Source organism: Alligator mississippiensis, chromosome 1 (assembly GCF_030867095.1).
Source record: "Alligator mississippiensis isolate rAllMis1 chromosome 1, rAllMis1, whole genome shotgun sequence".
NCBI lineage: Eukaryota > Metazoa > Chordata > Crocodylia > Alligatoridae > Alligator > Alligator mississippiensis.
This window is the reverse complement of record NC_081824.1, coordinates 182,404,536-182,412,906: the sequence shown is the minus strand read 5'-3', so window position 1 is coordinate 182,412,906 and position 8,371 is coordinate 182,404,536. Positions and strand designations below refer to the sequence as shown.

At 43.8% G+C, this 8,371-nt stretch overlaps 1 non-coding gene across 1 annotated transcript; it reads left to right on the top strand.

Annotated features, from left to right (window-relative positions):
• Window positions 1-3,236: 3,236 nt before the first annotated feature.
• On the top strand, window positions 3,237-3,309 carry TRNAT-UGU (transfer RNA threonine (anticodon UGU)). Its single transcript has one exon. It is a non-coding gene; the product is annotated as a tRNA-Thr (tRNA).
• The last annotated feature ends 5,062 nt before the right edge of the window (window positions 3,310-8,371 follow it).

Genomic DNA, 8,371 nt, shown 5'->3' with positions numbered 1-8,371 from the left:
CCTATGACTCAAAATAGTCTCATGTCATGAAAATAGCAAAGGTTTAAGTGATTAGATAGGCAAATGCATCTCATAAATGAAATAATAAACATGATCACTGAAAGAAACTTTACAGCTTAAGAACCGAGATCAATAACATGGAGTGTTATATTGATAATTGTAATTGATATATTCAAAAGCAAAGTGATGGGATTAATGGGCTTCCCCAAGGACTGTTATAATGACTGGCTGCTGAGTCACAGTGTTACATAGCGGGCACTTGAGTAATCAGAGAGACTTCTTAAGTGCTGGAAAAACATAATGTTAGACCTATTTAGAAACATGTAGGCACAAATTAAATTAACTGCAGGAAAGCAAAAGCCAAGAGGTGTGCAAAATAACACAAGTACAGCTATTATTGCTTGCTATTTCATAAGTCCTTTATGTTGTAGGACTGTGACAGGATAAATGGAAATAGCTTCATAATTTATATGACACTTGTATGGCTGCAACCTAAGAGCATCATGAATAAGAAGAGATTCTATGTAGATCAGAAAGTTGTGCACAGACATCTCTGTAAGGGGAAGGACAAGACAAATGACAGTTTGGACAAGAAAGAGCCTCACCATTTTACTGTAACTCAGAATGGTCTTCGTAGGTGTCCAACTGCAATTTACCAGCTACATTTTGAAAATGAGATCAGGGGAAAGCATGTGATATGCTTGCAGGTAAGTAGGTGTGGACTGTGAGGACCTCAAAGTAAGACCTGTTATACTGTATCCAGTTATAAAACTTGCTCGTACATAAGAAACACCCCTTTGCCTAGTTGGACTGTGAAACAGTGATGTCCAAGGTAAAGGAGATTCTGGTTGGACCATGACAACTCCTTGCCAGAGGTACTGCAACTTGAGTGCTTGCTGCAGATCAGCAAATACAGATAGTTATCACACAGCCTTTGAAAGACTGGAATAGTTTTGCAATCCTTTGGTATGTAGCTTTCTTCCAGGTAAATACCGAGCCAAGAGAAGACATGGGCAAGTCAGAGAAGTGTCACACACCTCGCCATTGAAAATTCTAATGCATAGAAACTACCAGCTACCTGCCAGAGACAATACTATTATAACAGTCTCTAATTTCTTAGTTCCACTAAAGAAAACCCATGATACCATTACATACGCGAATCCAGGGAAAGCAAAGTCAAACTGAAGTTCCATCTACTTCTAAAGACATCAAGCTCTTGCAGATAATCTTAACTGAGCTAGAAATGCTGTCTACTATGTAAGTTGCAAAAAATAGATAAAATAATGCATTTCCTTTTCCTATTTCCTCTTTGTCCAAATGCTGACAGAAAGTATCATTTTAAATACTGAGACCGCAAACTTGAGTTACAAAGTTAGTGAATGACTTGAAGTGTAATAGGTTTGTATTTTGATAGCAGAGTTCTACCCTAAATGTCTAGAAATAATTAGAAGTTGACAAATGATAGGGAAAAAATTAAGTGAGACTAAATAGGTGCATCTACACATCACCCTATGGTGACGTTAGCAATGTGCTATGTCACTGTAGCGATCACATGGGTCTACTCGTGATTGCCAGCTACGTTGCTGTAGTGGCACACTCCCCCGGTATAGCACATCACTACATCAATGTAGTGGCAAAATCTAATCATATGCCATGCGCACGGTGCAATAACTGCCCATACTGTCCTTTTGGGTAAGCAGTACTGCAGCCTATTGGTCAACTCATGGAACTTGCCTCACCATGATATACTGCTAATCCCACTTATTTTCACAATGATTCTTTCTTCCTAGTTCCTTATTCAAAGACTGGAACTTAAAAATTAATACATTGCCTCAAAAATATTGTTTACCGCTGGCAATATACCACTGGATTTTACCACTGGCAAAATACTCATGTCTTCTGCAATTATGTCCTGACTTGGGGATTCAAAATGACAATCATTAATGCACTCACTAACTGGAGAGGCAAACATCAAGACTCTCAGTCCTGTAATCAAGGACATATGTTGTTAAATTGACTAGACCTCAGCACCACAATCCAGATTCAAAGCCAGACTCTGATGTTACTCAGGTAGAGTTTACAGGCCTTTCCCAAGCCAGTGAAGGAAAACTTAGCTGAGCACCTGGTAAGCAAGTACCATAGTGTGTGCACCTAATTTATCTCCTTATGGGCAAATAGGTGAGAACCTGTGGATTTCAAAACCAAAGCAGTGCAAACCCAGTGATGTGGGGCTATTTCAAGTTCAAAATGCAAAACAAAATTCTCAGGTACATAAATAAACATCCCCAGTTTTGCTGCATCCCTCAGGTATTGCCAGAGTGCCCCTGAACCCTGTTGATTTGAACTAAAATGTCCATTATTACAGGGGAGGAAGGCAGTGAGGTTCTGAACATCACTATTTCATACAGGTCCAAGGTTACTTTGAGGGGTTTGTTTTAGCTTGTTTTAGTTTTGTTTTTGTTTGCTTGTTTGTTTGTTTGTTTTGGGGGGGTTGCAAAACTATTGGAAGACTGGTTTGGCTAGGGCTGGACAGGGATGGCTTGCTTAGGGATGAGCCTGTCAGGCTGAGGGTGGACTTGCGAAGGCCCCTCCCTTCCAGCTCTAGTTTTCTGATTTTTGTGATTTCTGATTCCACTGATTTCTGTTCTCAGGGATGACAGAACAAGCAGCAGTGGTCTCAAGCTGCAGTGAGGGGAGTCCAGGTTACATATGAGAAAAAACTTTCTCATGAAGACAGTAGTGAGGCCAGGCTGCGGAGTCTCCCTGCTTGGGGGGGTGTTGAGCCGGCAGACAAAGCCCTGCTGGGGGCAGACAGGTGGGGCTGGTCCTGCTCCGAGCAGGGGGGACTGACTGCATGCCCCCCCGAGTTCCCTCTAGCTCTCACGCTCTATGATTTCTATGGCGAGGAGCCTGACAAGGGGAACAGCTTGTCTTGTACTAAGCGGACAATCGAAATCCACCTGTCCCAGAACCACAGCTGAAGGGCTCAGAGCCCGCTCCCTCAGGGAGGTGTGATTTGAAAACGCAGGTCTGAAAACAAATGCTTCAAGTTACAAATAGCAAAAGAAAGGAAAAAAGACAGCAGCTTCCAAAATAAATATAATGATGATAATAACTCCCCCCCCCCCCAGGTTGGAGGTGCTCCGCGGCAGGAGAAGGGGGGGCCCTGTAGCAGCTGGCAGGGAGGGGAGGAGGGCGGACAATACCATGCAGTTGGATAAACCTAAGCCATAGGTGGCTCCATAGCTCAGTGGTTAGAGCACTGGTCTTGTAAACCAGGGGTCGCGAGTTCGATCCTCGCTGGGGCCTCCGCCGTTTTTTGGCGCCTGAGTTATTTTGATGCCAAGCTCCTGCGACGGGGCTGGGGGCCGGCCCCAAATCCGCGCCGGAGGAGCGAAAGCCCAGCCGTGCGCGCTCGGCCCCCCCGCGGGCAGCACGGCACTGCAAGGCTACCCTGGGCCGGGCACCCCCACGTCCCTCCGAGCCTCCCGAGGTCTGGAATCTCGAATCTCGGCCCCCCCTCCTGCGCGCTGCCTCCACTGTGACGTCCTCAGCCTCCATTGTGACGTCTTGAGCCTTATATCCCGCCAAAAAACCCACCGCGGGAGCCGCCCAGCTGCTTTGCGCTCCCTGCTGGTGTCCCGCGGGTCCCCACCCGGCCGAGACCCAACCCGACTGCGCTGTCTGTCTGAGGTACCCGCCACGAGGCAGCTCCAGCTGAATGAGCCTGAAATTGGTCCCTCATTCCCAGTTCCTTGATTTTCTTCCCCCCAAAGCTGGTCTTTGCACAATTAAAAGTGATTAGTGATGAGTCAGGCACGCAAAAGAGTTAGACTGTCATCCAGAATGTATAGTTGGTGATAAGCATGTGAAATAATATCACCTATCAAGTACCTGGAATAAAGAGCTGGGATTATGGGGCAACATGACCTCCCTTCCTTGCCTCCCACAGGCCCTCTGGTGAACACAGCCTACTCAGAGTTCCCCCTTACCTTGCTGGTGGTGCTGGGGCAAGTCCTAGAGCCCTTCTGTCATCCTGCAGCCTAGCCTCCCCCTTCTGAGTTTGTGTTTCAGATGTCTCCTCCTTACACAGGGCTTTTCTTCAGTTCATCTTACTTATTTTGGACCCCCTCTAAGAATTGCCATTGACTGGGCTGGAGCACAGGGCCGTGATTCCCAGTCTACTGTGTCGCAGCGCGGCAGAGAGCAGATGCTGGAAGGGAGAGCCAACTGGGCCTGACTGGGGTGTTTTCTCCCACTGTTCCTCCCTCACTTGCAGCTTCCAGTATTGAAGGTCTGGGAAGCAGAAGCTGTGCCCCTACCTCTGGTGCTCAATAGCTCCTGATGCCCTTTTCCTCCAAGACTGTCCAATCCCTTTTTGAATCTGCCTCAACTCTCAACTTCCACTACATCTGGCAGCAACTGCGCTTTCATTACATGTTGTGTGAAAAGGAGCTTCCTCTTGTTAGTTTTAAACCTACTACATACTAGTTTCGTGCTGTGACCCCGTTAGTTCTTGTCTTGTGGGAGTAATAAATCCCTATTTACTTTCTCGTCACCATTTAGTGTTTTGTAAACCCTTATCATGTCCCCCTTCAAGAGTCTCTTTTCGAAACTGAATAGGCCTGGCCTCTTTAGTCTGTCCTCATATGGAAGCCCCTCCATACCACTAATCATCTTTGTTGCCCTTCTTGGACCTTCTCTAGTTCTTCTATACCCTTTCTGACATGAGGGGTTTATCAAACCCAGTTTGGATTAAAATCCTGTCCTTCAATGTATTTGTAATCCTTCCACCTATCAACAAGATTAATATGTGCACCATCTATTCCAATGGGGACACGTGTACCATAGATTGGCTTTGCACTCTCCACAAGTATCACTCAGATCCCTTTCCTGTACCTGATCTGCTGCTCTGCTTCCTGCCCCGTGCTTCCTGCGCTGACTTCAGCTCCCTGCCTTCTCTGCTGCTGTGCTGCCTGTCCCGCCTGTCCCCTCATTGATCTGCCATGTGCCACACAGGCCACCTGGGACACTTGTAGCATGCATGCTGCAGGTTGCCCACCTCTGATCCACTCCATTACCCAGGTCAAGATATTGGAATGCAATCAAACGCCAGACAGATCTTCACGGGACTCTATATGAAATCCCCTTCCAGTTTCACAGTAAACCATCAATAACTAGTTTTTGAGAGTCATTTTTTCAGCCCATTGTGCTCTCCTCTCATGGTAGTTTCATCCAGCTCATATTTCCCTAGTCTGTATATACAAAATGGCATGTGGAACAGTATTTAAAAGTATTTCTAAAGATAAAGTATATTGCATTGATTATTCTTCTCTCATCTGCTAGGTCAGAGGTATCAAAGATACTACAAGCCAGAACCTGCCTGCAGAGCCCTATTATCTGGCCTACGGTGCTGCCTCATGGGTCTTGGACTGGACCAGCAGGCCACATGCATGGTACACCCTGCCTATGGCTTGCAGGGCCGATCTGGCATGCGCTGCCCACAGTATGTATGGCCAAAGCTGGGGCAAACTGCCCGTGGCCCACAGCACCAGGGCATCCACGGCATACAGCATCCATGCCGGACTGGCCCTGCACACTAAATCCTATGCACAGATCCTATCCACGCTAGATCCTATGCATGAGGCCATTCTGTGGGCTCAACCCAGCCTGAAGACACTCAATCAGCCCACAGACCACCCATCCAACCTGCGGACCTGATGAGTTTGACACCCCTGCACTAGGTCATTTACCTAGTCGAAGAAGCAAATTAAGGAACTAGCCTCTTCAAATAGCCACTTCTATTCACTTCCTATTCCCCTGCTGCTAGATTCAAAATGTGCAGGTCAGATGTGATCCTCTACCTATATTCCCAAGGTTAAAAGTCATGCTCTTAACATGCAGTAGGGAATTTTGCAAGTCTTTGGATAGTTTACCTCCCACAAAGTCTGGCAGGGTCTAATCATGTATGTTATATATCTGTGCTTGGTTCTAGAGGACTGTTGAATGGACATAGTCTACAACAGACAAAGTGCATTCACAGTTGCAACAAAGCCAAAAGAAGCGTAGAGCAGCTTTTACATTACTGCTCCTTCCCGTTCTGGATTACTAAAAAGGTTATGAGACAAGGATTCTTGCATTTAAAACATATCATTATTATATGTACTGTCACTGATCACATTTGCATTCATACACTGTAGAAAAAAAAGGACTTTCATAAATGATCATGGCTACAATGCAGCTAACTAAAGGCAAGATCACAAGTGGGTTTCCTTTACTGGAAGTTCTATTTGAGTTAGGTGTCAGTGTCCAGACAGTCCTCCCCTCTGCCTTACTCTAGCTGAAAGAAATGCTAGTAGCTTCCAACCCAAAGTAAATGTTGGACAATAAAGCTGTGCAGCTGATACTTCTATTTTCCATTCATGGATTATTTTTATTACTATTTTTTTTAATTTATGAATCTAAAAAGCATAACCACTGTATTGAGCAACTGCCCAGGGTGCTCATGATATTTTGGTTGGAAAAGATGCCTATTGGCAGCCTGAGCCCTGCTGAAACAGCAATAATGGATCCCACCAGCATATCCAGAAGGGGGCGATGGAGACACTTTATAATTTTGTAATCAGTTCCCTCAGTTTGGAACTACAAAATGACGTAATTTGTTTTGGCTCCATCTTTCCCCTGGGATCTCTTTCAAACAGTGCTGGTTTCCTTGATGAGTTGTTGGCGTATTAGACTCTGGCTTTGTAATTCAAATATAAATATACTCTACCAAAAATAACATCTTACATTTGTTTTCTTCCACCTACCACCAAAAAATAATATAAATATTCAAGTAGACCTGGAACTGAGGCTATTAAATTTCTTCTCCAGATGCCTCTGCTCATATTTGATCTATTCTATAAATACCAACTAGGAATATGACTATTGCCAGGATGGATCCAACTCCAGATGCATCTAGCTTAGTAGCCTGTCTCTGACAGTGGTCAGTACCAACCTCTCCAAAGGAAATATGTTTAATGAATAATTCTGGAATAATTTGTCCATAGAGGAATTTTTGCATAGTTTCAATCTGAGGAGACATGTATATTTTCATCGCTTCCATTTGTAATTGTATCTAATACAACCATAAAGGTTCTCATTACCCAGATAAATGATGAAACTTTCTTTAGATCCCACCATCCCCTTGGCTTCATGTACATGGATATATAAGTACCACAGATAAATTATACTTGATGTAAGAAATATTTCCTTCTACCAGACTTAAGCTGATTTATTGCCTTTCAGCACTGAATTTCTCCTTTTTACGAGAGTAGAGAGTAAACAGAAATGCACAATTCTCATTCCCCTTATTTATTTCCACTCTAAACCAATCTTTAAAATTCTCCCCATGTAGAAATAAATTGGCTGAATACAGCAAAAAAAAAAGTGTGTGTGAACATTCTGTCAAATGAAACTGGCAATTGAACTTGCTGGCATTCAAACTCTTTTTAATTGCTGGTTCATAAATGGGGTCTTTCATTTGAAGACACCTAACAGGACGCAAAACTGTGAGAACACCTGGACATCCATGAGAATTAGCACACATGAAATACACCTATACCTATAAGAGTGGTCCTGCATGTTGGAAGCCTTGCAAGGGAAGGGAGAGAAAAAGTGGCTGCTTACAGAAGACAGGAAAAAAAGCTTATGTATTCCCTTAAAAATTATATTAGTTCATTAAAATGAACTAGCAAGGAGGGAGTAGCTAGATGCCTGGCAATAAAATTAAAGAAGCTGAAGTAGTTAATCATACCATTTGCTTCAAGGTTTCCACATTTAGACCTGATCTAACCATGTGTTTTATGCCAGCACAATGCCTAGTGCAGATACAGTTATAATGGTATAAAGGTGCTGTATATTCTGGTATAGTGTATTCCTCTCCCTGAGCAGGAGTAGCTAGAAGTACTTTTATACTGATATAGCAGTTTGCATGCAAGAGTATGCTGTACTGCACTAACAACTCCACTCTAGTTAAAGTTGTATAAATCTTATGTGTAAAAAAGCCCATAAATGTCACAAGTGAGTAGCTGGTGATAGTGGTGGCATAAGAGGAAAACCAGTGATTGCAGTGCTCTTGGTGGATATAAAATATTTTGTTTTGGACACCCAGCAGATCCAAACTTCTCCTAACCGCAGCCTACACACTAAGGGCATTTGTCCACATAGTGCTTTTGTAATCTTTTTGAGGTGTGTGTTATTTCAGATACTTGGGCTTAGTAGTACTGCAACATTTTAGTTAACTTGCTCACAAGAAGGGAATAAGAGAATCAGACCTCATATTGCTACTATGTGCTATATGTGCATGTGCTATATTACTATTTCACTCTCA